Source organism: Octopus bimaculoides, chromosome 3 (genome assembly GCF_046866305.1).
Source record: "Octopus bimaculoides isolate indiv1 chromosome 3, ASM4686630v1, whole genome shotgun sequence".
Classification (NCBI taxonomy): domain Eukaryota; kingdom Metazoa; phylum Mollusca; class Cephalopoda; order Octopoda; family Octopodidae; genus Octopus; species Octopus bimaculoides.
Window position 1 is genome coordinate 119,747,038 of NC_142930.1, and position 13,111 is coordinate 119,760,148.

The following is a 13,111-nucleotide window of genomic DNA, read 5'->3' on the forward strand; positions in this document are numbered from 1 at the left end:
TAAAGTAATTAAGTTCTGAAACAGAGTAATTAAAATAATATATGAAAATGAGCTGAAAGTGTATGTCAGTGTATTCCATCGCTTTCAAATGAAGTGATTAGTACAAAGAAAACACACTAACGAGTATAATACATTTTAACCAGATTTATTTTACTTAAACGAATTTAACATCACTAAACTACTTTTGTAAAATGATAAAACGGCTTTGTTGCATATTTTAAATCGTTTCATTCTTTTTTTTTTGTGGGCAAATGAAAGAAAAAAGCTATAAAATCAAATTTGCTTCCTAAGCACACTTGAAATAACCAGTAAAAATGTGAACACGAACACATAAACATTTTTTAAAACATAGTACACAAATCGTACCATAAACAAGACATGCTGTATTGGCAGAATCTTCAGAAGCTCAGATATTATGTGTCGCAATAAATGAATACGACATTTGTTCAAATAATATCCAAAGTAACTTTATCTTGATTTCTTCGTGTGAAATTATTAGTACGAAATACTTGTGACTTGGAGATGTCTGACCACGTAAATTGCGATTCGGTTTCGAATCACCGCTAAGAGCCCATTAGGCCTTAAAATTACCGTCACCAGCGATTCCTGTTTTTATTTTAGATTTTTTTTATTCTCAGACATGGATATGACATTTGTTCAAATTATATTCAAAGTAACTTTATCTTTCTTTATTTCGTGTGCAAGGTAGGTAGGATGAGGCCAAATTTTCAATGATGTAAACGGAGAAATGGACAGTGTGACTGCTATATATACCGAATTTTGCGTTATTAACTTAGCGAAGGCGGAAGTATTATTTTCAGTCGCGTTTGTTTATTCGTTTGTTTGTCCGTGGACAAGATATCTCAAGAACCGCTGGATGGATTCAAATGAAACTTTCAGGGATGTTTGGCCTCATGACTGGCATGAACTCATTAGATTTTGAGATCGATCCAGTACCAAACAAGGATTCTGGATTATTTTAGCGTGAAATACTTGTGGCTTGGAGATGTCTGACCACGAGAATTGCGATTCGGTTTCAAATCACCGCTAAAAGCCAATTAGGCCTTAAAGTTACTGTCATCAGTAATCCCTGTCTATTTTTTTAGATTTTTTTTCCAGATAAAAACTCCTGCTCTTATAAACTTTTCCATAAACTAAAAGAGGAACTTTATTATATACTCAAACTGTCCCGTTCCCCACCTATAGTTGGCATGTCCTATAGTAATAGGACATGCCAACAAATGAGAGCCTCCAAAATCAGGTGTCCTGGTAGAAATTTGAACCCAACCCAGGGTTCTCAATCCTAAGGTATTTCTTTTTTTGTTGCTAATGATATTATTATTATTATTATTATTATTATTATTATTATTATTATTATTATTATTATTATTATTATTATTCAAAGCACTACTAGGAATTGAATTCACAATCTTGGCGTTAGTAGCCCGCGCTTTAACCATTACAGGCATATAGCGTAATGGTTAAGAGTTCAGGCTACTAACCCCAAGATTGTGAATTCAGTTCCAGGTAGTGCCTTGAATAAATAATAATGATAATAATAGCATCAGCAAAAAAAAAAAACCTCAGGAATGAGAACCCAGGGTTCGGTTCAAAATTCTACCAGGACACCTGATGAGGACTGGAGAGTAAATCAGCCGAAACGTTGTGGTAACAACAAACTAGATGAGGTCAAATATACGACCAATGTAAATAATGTACTGGTGTTGATGTAATCGACTTACCCGTTCGCCAAATTTGCTAGCCTTATGTTCAAAATTGGAACGATTATTAATAGAAGTAAATGAATTTGAATCTGTTTCAATGCTTCGGGCACATTAATCTGAAACTCATCCTTGTCACTGCATTGATAAAAGTACAAAGATAATGTGAAACTCCGGTGCAATGATAAGAACACGACAGTTGCCACCGATATCCATTTATAGCTGAAGATATTCAAATATAAATTTAGATACTTTACTCAAAGACAAAAAGAAAAACAAGAGCTGTTACAATCTAACAAAACAGTCGAAAATAATGAGCACATCGCACATAAATTTGAATCACACGACCTCAAATACCCATGCACTCAGACACACACGCACGCACAAACACATATACACACGTGTATTTAGACATATATGTATGAATATATATGATATAATATATTTGCGCGAACAAATATACACAAACAGGCATACATATAAATCTATATACGTACACAAGCGCGCACACACACGCATATATCTATCTATATACATAATATAAATAATATATAAATATATGCATATATCCATAATAGACTGTGTACATACAGAAATAATATAGCGTGAACAGGATAAATTATTCATAGACTGCGGAGAAATACGTTACCGGCCAGCCATGGGACTCGAACTCACATCCCTGTGATTACGCGTCAAGTGCTTCACTTTTCTAAAATGCATGGATAATTTATCCTGTTCACGCTACTTTATTAGCAGTATCACGCGTTTGCGAATAAATTGTTTCTGTATTGAAAAATACATCTCAACGCTTCTAAAGCAAACCTTGTTTACTTTCAAATATATATACATGGTTCCGGGTTCAGTCCCACTGCGTGGCATCTTGGGAAAGTGTTTTCTACTATAGCCTCAGGCCGATCAAAGCCTTGTGAGTGGATTTGGTGGCAGGAAACTGAAAGAACCTCGTCGTATATGTATATATATATATGTGTGTGTGTTTGTGTGTCTGTTTCCACCCCCACCACCCCCACCACCACCAACAGCACTTGACAACCGATGCTGGCGTGTTTACGTCCCCGTAACTTAGCGGTTCGGCATGATTACCGATAGAATAAGTCCTAGGGTCGATATGCTCGACTAAAGGTGGTGCTCCAGCACGGCTGCAATCAAATGACTGAAACAAGTAAATTAATAAAAAAGAAAAAAATACACACATACAGAAAGACTTATATACATGCAAATGCGCTGAAAGAAACAACATGAATTTTAATGCCGGGAAATTTCCTGTCCTCCGCTATATGCCACCTTCAGCAAACATGTCACACCACATTTAATTTTGACGAAAAGAAGCGGCAAACTCAGAGTCATGTATAGTGTGTGATCCGGGGACTGGTATGAGTGACAGCGTTTCGTTTCACAGATATGTCACCAAGCTAGTGTCAACGTGCAAGTGAATGGACGGGTGGATTCTGAAAACTTTGAGAACAAATTTCCGGAACACTATACTAGTACTACGGTGGGTATTGTCCCTCACATTTCTAGTTAGGGTTCCCTCTCAGTCAGGGTTCCCACAGTGTCAAATTGATAGAAGAACATGAAGCAGTTCAGTGGTACTAAAACAGGAAGTTTTCTTCAATGGAACAGCTGAACCAGAGGGAGAGACTAAAAACGAATTACGACACTACTTCCTGGAGCGACGATGAGATATGCGGTGATATAGATATGAAATATCCTAGAGGGTATGGCACAGACATTTATACCAACCCCTGAACTGAACGTCACTGCACTGTTCCAAATGTCCCAACCATTCCACCTAGAGTGAGTGCCATGCACTGCAATATCTTGGGAAATCAAAGTCCCACAGCTATTTAATATCTTGCTAAAACATCTGACAAATATCTTCAAGAAACAATTTGTCCTAATATCCAACTTTCAAACAAATTTACATCACGTCAAGAAAATTAAAAAAAGGGCGGAAACAACAGACTCGCTCATTCACCGAAACTCAATCACAGGAGAATGGACATTGAAATAAAGATGATATTACTGTCACTATCCCAGGGTGGCCATAGCTTTTAGGCTGAAAGTCATGAAACTATTAAAAAACAATGAATATATATTTACATAAGTACATACATACGTACTTACGTACATACGTACACAGATATATACAGGCATACACACATACACAAATACATGCATACATACATGTATAAATATACACATACATACATACGTACATAAATGTATACATACATATATAATTGCGAACATTTATTTTTGAAGAAAATTTTCCATGTGTATTTTTATAACCAAACCGATACACACTAATCTTACACACATCTATTTAGTAGTTTATATCTGAAGTTAGTTTAAACATAGACTAACATATGGCCACCTCCTTAAATAGTATAGAAAATATACTGCAAATATACTAACGTATACGAGAACACACACACATAAGTACATGCTATATATATATATATATATATATATATATATATATATATATATATATATATATTGAAATATATTTAACATTTCCATTCATTTAATTCTATCACATTATTTTCCTCATTGCAAATTGTTGAGAGACCTCTGCCAAGGCAAAAAATATCTACAGAAATATATACATATATACACACATGCACATATACAGACGTACATACATACTTGCGTACATACGTCTTTACGTATGTGTATAAATGTGTGTCACCTGGGAAAATATATTCTGCTCAATTTAGCGTCTAAAATCTGTTTCGATACCGTTCAGAGACTAATTTTCAGAAATTGTTTTTCTATTCCGTCAAGACTTTGCTATGATTCACCATTTACGTAGAAATTTATATTTATTGAATTCAGTTTCAGGGTAAGACAGACACAGTATATTATCAAGAGTATTTTGCCTCCGTATTACCGGAAGTGTCTACAGTTTATTGTCACTGTTAAAACGTTGATATAGCTAAGCTATTATTAGGAGACACAGTTTGAAATACCCAGATACATGAATACACGCGGTCACACATAGTGCACATACATGCACATACACATATCAGTGTGTATTCGTGTATTAATATATATATATATATGTGTGTGTGAGTGTGTGTATGTGTGTGTGTGTGTTTATATATGTATGTATGTATATGTATATTTAAATATATATATGTACATACGCTCACAGAGGTATATATATATGTGTGTGTGTGTGTGTGTGTGTGTATGTGTGTGTATGTATGTATGTATGTATGATGCATGAGTGTCTGTCTGTCTGGCTGCCTGTGTATGTATGTGTGTGTGTGTGTGTGTGAGTGTTAATTTAAATGGATTTTGTGTTTTAAAGACATACAAAGTGCAATATAGAATTATACCGGACATTTCATGATCGTTAGATTTCATTTCTTAGTCACAATTTTTCACTAATATATAAAGTGACAGTTCGCGATTTCGTCCTTTCCCCGTTGATCATACGCACATACACCCACACACACACACACACACACACACACACACACACGCGCATGCACACACACACACACACACACACACGCATGCACGCACAGACGTCAGCCATTCCCTTCTATGCGAAGCACTCAGATTACAAAATATTTTCGTTCAACAACAGCTGATAACATGCATATCACAGGGGAAAATCTATGTAATGCTAGTACCTGTGATAAATAATTTATATTGCTTTGGCCAAACATCCATTTAAGTTGCTAAATAGGAAGGGATTTATTAAATCATGGTATAATTACACTTTCGTTACAATGCTTCCTTCCATATTGTAAGCAAATCCGTTACTCCTTGCGCCAGGTATTTTCTGTCTGTACAGGCGAAAATCTCTTCCAGGTGAATTTTTGCATCCTCTTCAGATGTGTATGTCTGTCCGTTCAACAACCTTTAAAGAGGTTGAAATTTTGAAGGTGCTTTCCCCTGTATCGCCCGCTGCGTCTACAAAAACTGTCCGGTCTGATATGGTTGTTATGAAAGACAATAACTCTATTATTATCCACTACTAGGCGCTTCTAGTGGATCACTGCGTGTAATTTGTCCAGTTTGTCACAGTAAATGTCCGAATTGATGGTCTTGTCCTACATCGTCCCTCTTGTAATCCAGCATTGTAATTATACTTCAAATTGAAATGTGAAACTACTTTCACTTTCTAATGAAACCTGGTCGTTGTAGACCAGTGTATTTCAAATAACTATATATATATATATATATATATATATATATATATATATATATATATATATATATATATATATATATATATATATATATATATACATACATACATACATACATACATACATACATACATACATACATACATACATACATATGATAGATCGCTAGCCGATACACATTCTGTTTTTCTCTCCTTGTTTCCTTCTGGGTTCCTATCTCTGGAAGAGTGTAGGCTCGAAACGTTAAAGACTTTTTCACTTCCCGAGCATTATTCTAATCCATCTGTTTGTTTTCTACATCACCTTTCTCCGTCTTTTTTTCTCTACATACATACATACATACATACATATATATATATATATATATATATATATATATATATATATATATATATATGTATGTATATTATATTTTTATGCGTCCTTTTAAAGCCTAATCAAGCTCATGGGCCCGGTTCTATGGCGTATGTGTTCCCCCACTCAGCTGGACGTGACGCCAATCCATCGCAGCTTTGCTCAAGAAACAGGAAGAAAGAGTACAACAGGGGTCACTCCCCCCCTGCTGGAGCCTCGTGGAGCTCTAGGTGTTTTCGCTCAATGAACATATATATATATATATATATATATATATATATATATATAATGAGTAGAATATTCAAATTTGAATATTCATAATGATATTATTATTATTGCGAATATTATCTACAGTAAACATAAGTGATCGATAATATCAGCAACAGTAATATAAGCGGTTAACAGGTATGAAATAGCATTAAAGAGCTATAAAATTTGAAATTGGCGTTAAGCATAAAGGCGTTCATACGCCATACCCATTAGGAATAAGAGTTAAAATCCCAACTAAGCCATCGAATAACACTTACAATACGTTTTCTGCGTTATATTCTCAGTGGTCTTCGGTGGTTTAGTTGAGGTTTTAACTACTATTTCTAATGAGTATCACGTATGAACGCCCATATGCTTAACGATAATTATATATATATATATATATATATATATATATATATATATATATATATCTTAATGCACGCGGCATAGTGATTAGAGTAAAGTCGAGAGTTCGTTTCCGGGCGGCGCGTTGTGTTCTTGAGCAAGACCGTCCATTTTACGTTGCTCTAGTGTATTGAAGTATCCATTCAGAATCCTATCAGTATTCCAAATGAGTAGACTTGTGAAATTCAGCGTCACGCTGAATCTCCTAGAAAACGTAACGTACGCTGAAGGTACGGGTGTTTGTGAATTTTTAAACCACCTGGGTATCAAGAGATATCACTTGACGTCTCGTTCATCCGTGCCTCCACTGTGAAAAAAAAAACACCGCTCAGATGCAGGATTCACACTAACGGATACTGTTGAAGTGATAACCTTGTTGTCTGGAGATGTCTCACTACATACATAGCGATTCGGTTTCGAAATACCGCTAAAAGTCAATTAGGCCTGTAAATCAGTTACCACTTATCTGTGTCGATTCTTTTAGACGCTTCCCCAGACTTCATCCCCTGCTCTTGTAAATCTGTACATAAACCAAATGTGAAACTTTCCTATATACGTAAACAGTCCTATCTCCAGGATAGCTAAAAGCCTGATGGCTAACATCAGAAATAGGATATCAGATGTCTCCTCTTAAAAGGAAATATATGCTTAACGCCAATTTCCGCTACCATAATAATGCCCGGAAGATAAGATATATTACAGCTTTTCAATCAAAAATATAAACCCTCAACGCAGACCTAACAACGGACCTAGAAAAATAATGTGTCCCTCGCATTCTCCCAGAATGTTAAAACTCACGTGGGCAAGTAATGCTTGACTCTTTTAGATAAGCATTTCCGAGTAACCATAAATACAGGAAAATAAAAGCTCAATAAAGATGTCATACAGTTACTTCTGCAATATAAGAAAGAACGTTATCACTCGTAGGCTTCAGGGCAGAGGTCTCAGCAACGCTTGAAGATAATATATGTAACTGGAGAGAAAAATTACACAGGCTTTACGGAGGCAAGTTGAAAAGAACTTATACAGTCTTCTTTTTGACACATCAATAGTAAAGTCATTAAGCTGACTAGCTACGTTTGGGACTGCTCAAAACATAATCAATTCGGGAATCGTTGAGAAATATATGCCATATTGAAAATGGATTTTATAAGTGAAACTTGTGCGAAGCTGAAAGATCATACATTCTTCTTAGAGGCAAGAATTCCGCCAAACAACTGAATTCCAGATTTGACTTTCAGTAAATGCAAGCATATGGACAAATTTCTTTTGGTGGCCTGGAGAACACCACTCTCTATCGAGAAACAATCTGTATCGCAGACATTAGATCCCTCTCCGTTGAATTATTCAACAAGTAGTTTATATATGACTTCTACGGCCAAGGGGTAGTAAGAGAATTTTTATATTTTGTAGCCGTTTTTACTCAAAATTTGTTTCCTTATACTGTTTTTTGCATCAACGTTTTTCTCATTTTTTTCTTGTGGTCTCTTATGTAGCAGCGTCCCAATTTTCAAATGCAATGAACTATGTGCCCAAAGTCCGAAAATTGTTTGGAGACACAACAACATGTCTTAATGGCAAGAAGCTATATGCAGCTCGTATTTCAATGCAGTGTACATTAAATGACACGCGCATACACACACATACACACACACACTGACACACACACGCACACACACACACACACACACACACATATACGTACATACATACATACATACATACATGTGTGTGTTCCAGTATGTACCAGCGAATACATTTTCTACAACCACACCTTAATGTTTGTATACATTTGCAGTCCTGCTTATTAAACTTTATTGTAATTAGATAGAGATGTGAACAGACGAGATACTGATCAGATTCCCACTAGGTTATCAATATTCTTGACTGTCAATCTAGGTCTGTATATCTACATATATTCAGTCTTGATGAAAATTATATATTGTCATATATCTATTCACACAGCCACACTAGATTATAAATATATGTATGTGTGTATGTGTGTAGGCGTGTGGAGCGTGTGAATATAGTATAATATAATATATATGTATGAATGTATTATTTAGTAGCCATGAAGCTACATAAGTGCCTCAAATGTATAAATTTTCGTGACAATGATCTTGTCAAGTATTTTGGCAAGAATATAGGTCATTGGATCAATTATGCAGCTCCATTACCTATGCACAAAAAGAAAGAAAGAAAAAGAGAGAGGGAGAGAAACATACATACACAAACATTCACATTTATATCTGTGTATAATTATTAGATACACTTACTCTGTTCAAGCAACTTGTTTAAACGTGAGAGTAAAAAAAAAAAACAATTATAAACTTGTTAAATAACGATTATTTCTTTATTAGCGGCACATGACCCTACGTATATTTCGCACCTGTAATAACAAAAGCGGAGGTAAGATGTCGAGTTTTACATAGAACATTGAAACTTACGTATAAGCAACATGGGTGTAGGCACAAATAATGTGGTATTTCAAACAAGTTAAATATTCCTTGATAGAGACATTGGCAATCTGTTTTTTTTTTTCAAACTGCTCGCACTAAGCGGTATATTTGCGGTACAAGTGTTACTTACAGTCCTCTTCTACACACTGGTGACTCCCAATTTGCCTAAGTGCATTTTCTGGATTAAATGATAGCTTACTTAGCACTTAGTCACTTTGAGTCACACTGGTCAGTAAAGGGACTGCTGGCATAATTTTGAAAAGCGACATCACTTAGCGTTTCTTCGTTATTGGTATATCATATTCTATTCAATAGTAAAAGTGTTTTTCTTTTCCTTTTCTTATATTCATCAACAATTGAAGTAAGACATAGTTATTATTTCGGTATACCGTAAATGTAAGTTACACGTAACTGGAACATTTTTAAGCGGTTTATACTCACTGAGGTCTCTCTCAATGGTGCACTTCCTTTGTTTAAGAAATACGTTTCTGATATTTCACAAATTTCTTTCAGCCTAGATCTAAATCTCCCCATTTCATCACAATCATTTAGTTGTAATTGACACTTATAGGATTTCACTAGCACAAACAGTAATCGCTTCCTTTCTCGATATCCTACTTCGTCTTACATCTGTGTCGCTGGCATTAAAAGAGAATTTAGAGTTTGAATTCAAGTTTGTTATACTTCAGGTTTAATTGGTAGTAGCCTGATAAAAGTGGTTGCAGCAACAGTAGTACCAATGGTTCCAAGCATTTAACCAGTCTACCGTTATATACGCAGAAACCTCGAATTAGTATTGCAAAGCCTAAACTTAAGTATTCAGTCCTTTTTGTTCTCTATCTCTTCCTTAATCATGCTAATTCGGTTTTCCAATGTATTCGTGTTCATGAAAATAACCTCAATCACCATATTGTTCACGGGTCTACATTGCTACAAACTATCACTCTTGAAGCTCCGACGCTGGTCAATACAATATTAATAATTACTGGCGGTAACAACTCTGCACACGGACTAAAAAGGGAAGACAACCAGGCTGTGTCTACCTCGGTTGAATATCACAATACACACAATCGGTACTCTTTACAATAATCGGTCAATAATTTACTAAAGTATAAAAAGTTATCTTGTACGCTGTTAACACAATAACGTAACGAAACTTAACAAACCTACACTTTACACAATCACACCCAGTAACACAAGGGTTTCGAATCTGTGTACAATGCCAGTTGTTTATGAGGGTGTGATAAGTCGAATATGTTTCCTCCATTGCGCAAATGATACGAAATGGTGCTATGCACTTTGTTCGGCTCGTTAAGGAATTTACTAGCTCGTGCCTTATAATGAAGATGGCGGGTTTTGAATTTTGAACTTGACCAACAGTTTTAGGTTAAAAGGGATTATTTGATTACATCAACCCCGTACTTGGCATGTTGTATTTTATCGACCACAAAAAGATGAAATTTAACGTCAACCTCGGTGGAATTCGAACTCAGAATGTAGAGAGTCTGAAAAAAAACTTCGATACTCCATTTAATAAAATAATGCCACACATACAAACTTATACATTCTTCCAAAGATTCTGTGACCTACATATATAATTTATCTTCATATTTATAGAAAACTGAACTACAAAAGAAACGTCGCACACATACTAAATAGAAGCGGGTTTATTAACAGAAGAGTGTAAATTAAGAAACCGTTCTTTCCTAATGATACAACGTCATTTCCTGGAACGTTTCAGGTCACATGGTATCACGTGATGATGGAGTGTGCTGGATCCGAAGAGATGAACTCAATATCTCGTGTAACCACCGTTAGCGTTGATTGCTGCGAAGCATCTTCTGTACATTGAATGCACCAAACGATTAATGAAGGCCATGAGGATAGCAGACCACACTCTGTTAAAACTTGCAGCGAGTTATGCCGCAGTTGTCGGCCTTAGACAGATGTCATTTAGCCTTCTTTGGAGTTCGTCCCACAGGTGCTCTATGGGGTACAAGTCCGGACTTAAGGCAGACCATGTCAGTGTCTGGATGTTGTTTTGTTGGAGGAAGCCTGTTGTCAACCTGGCAGTATAGGCACGAGCGTTGTCATGTTAGGATGCATGATTTCGATGACTGGTAAAATATAACCCAATGTGAGGCAACGCTTGGTTCATGTAGCGAACAGCGGTTATTCCACTGCCCCAGGCTTGGCCGATGTTTTGGAAGACCACCGGTCCAAGTTTCTAGTTGAGTGCAATCTCGTCCCATACCATGATGATCTGCCCCTCCGCCTATTAGTTTCTCTTCACCACACAGCCATCGACATGCCGTTCACCCCTTCTTCTCCAAATCCTAGCCCTGCCTTCTCTCATAGAAATATAATCTCAATTTTCGTCAGAGACGACTACTGTCCTCCATTGCTGATGTCGCCAGTTTTGAGTCCTCTGCGGACGTTCCCGTCGATGACGACCTGTGAGGATGGGGCCCCAAGCCGGATATCAGTAAGACAGATTCAAAGATCTCAGCCAGCGGTGAACTGCCGCTGCACAAATGAGTCTGTGGTGAGTCTCTATAGTCTGCCTAGCTGATTGGTCCTGCAAGTGCAGTCGGTGCAGGTGGGGATCTTGACGTGCCGTTGTAATCCCCGGTCAGCCACTGCGTGGATGATCATTTGTGCTGTTTGTGACATTGCATCGTTCCCTCGGTCGCTCATTCGTCCGAATACTGAAGTTCGGGGCATTAGCAATGACCCATGGACGTCGACTAGCATGGAGACATCCGATGACTTGCTCCCTCTGATTCCGTGTCAGTATTGGGATGCTTTTTATACCGAAAGAATCAACGGTTTGCACGCCTATCATACTTTTCATAAAGATGCGTTCGCGAGCATTACCATATTCACGAAAGGTGAGCGAGTTCGAATGTTACATGCAGTACTTTTGTTTTCAAAAAGAGTGCTGTTCTGGGACAGGTACAAATTCCTGATATCAGATTACCTAAAAATGTAATAAAATCCATATAATCTTAATATCGTGTGTAAAACAAATAATCTTTTACAGTGCAAGGTCTTTTTTTTTTTTTTGTAGTTCAGTAAAGAATTACTTAGCACAAAGAAGACAACGCATATTTTCAAACCGGTCACAGCACATACAAAGCACATGTATCTTTTCCCTTTCAACGGCAGATCGAGAAAATAATTTTTTGTAGCTAAACAGTTTCAAACTTCGGACACTGGTAGAATGCGTCATATAAAACATCTTTTACTCTTTGTGCTGTTGAGAAAAGTTTGTATTTTCAAAGCCATTTCGTGTTAAAGTTGTCATATTTCGGTAATTTCAAACAATCACTGACGTGTATTCGGCTGATTGAAATTACTGCCGTTGTTTCTCAACAACTATGTTTTATATGACACATTCTACCAGTGTCCAAAGTTTGAAAGTGTTTAGTTACAAAAAATTAATTTCTCGATTTGCCGTTGAAAGGGAAAAGATCCAACGCACTCGTCACCCAGCGAAGTCACACAACATATATAGTCGTTGTTAAACTATAAAAGACAAATGAATCACAAACACAAAAGACACCAGACTCAATCCCAAAATAACACCAATATAGATTTTTCGTGTTATTCATATTAAAGCTCAAAATGTTTCACGGATCTAAAGACTTAGTCTAACCATATCAGGACAGTGACTTGTCAAATGATGAGTTACTAACGCCTGCAAACATAATTCTAATAAACAAGTGTCTCC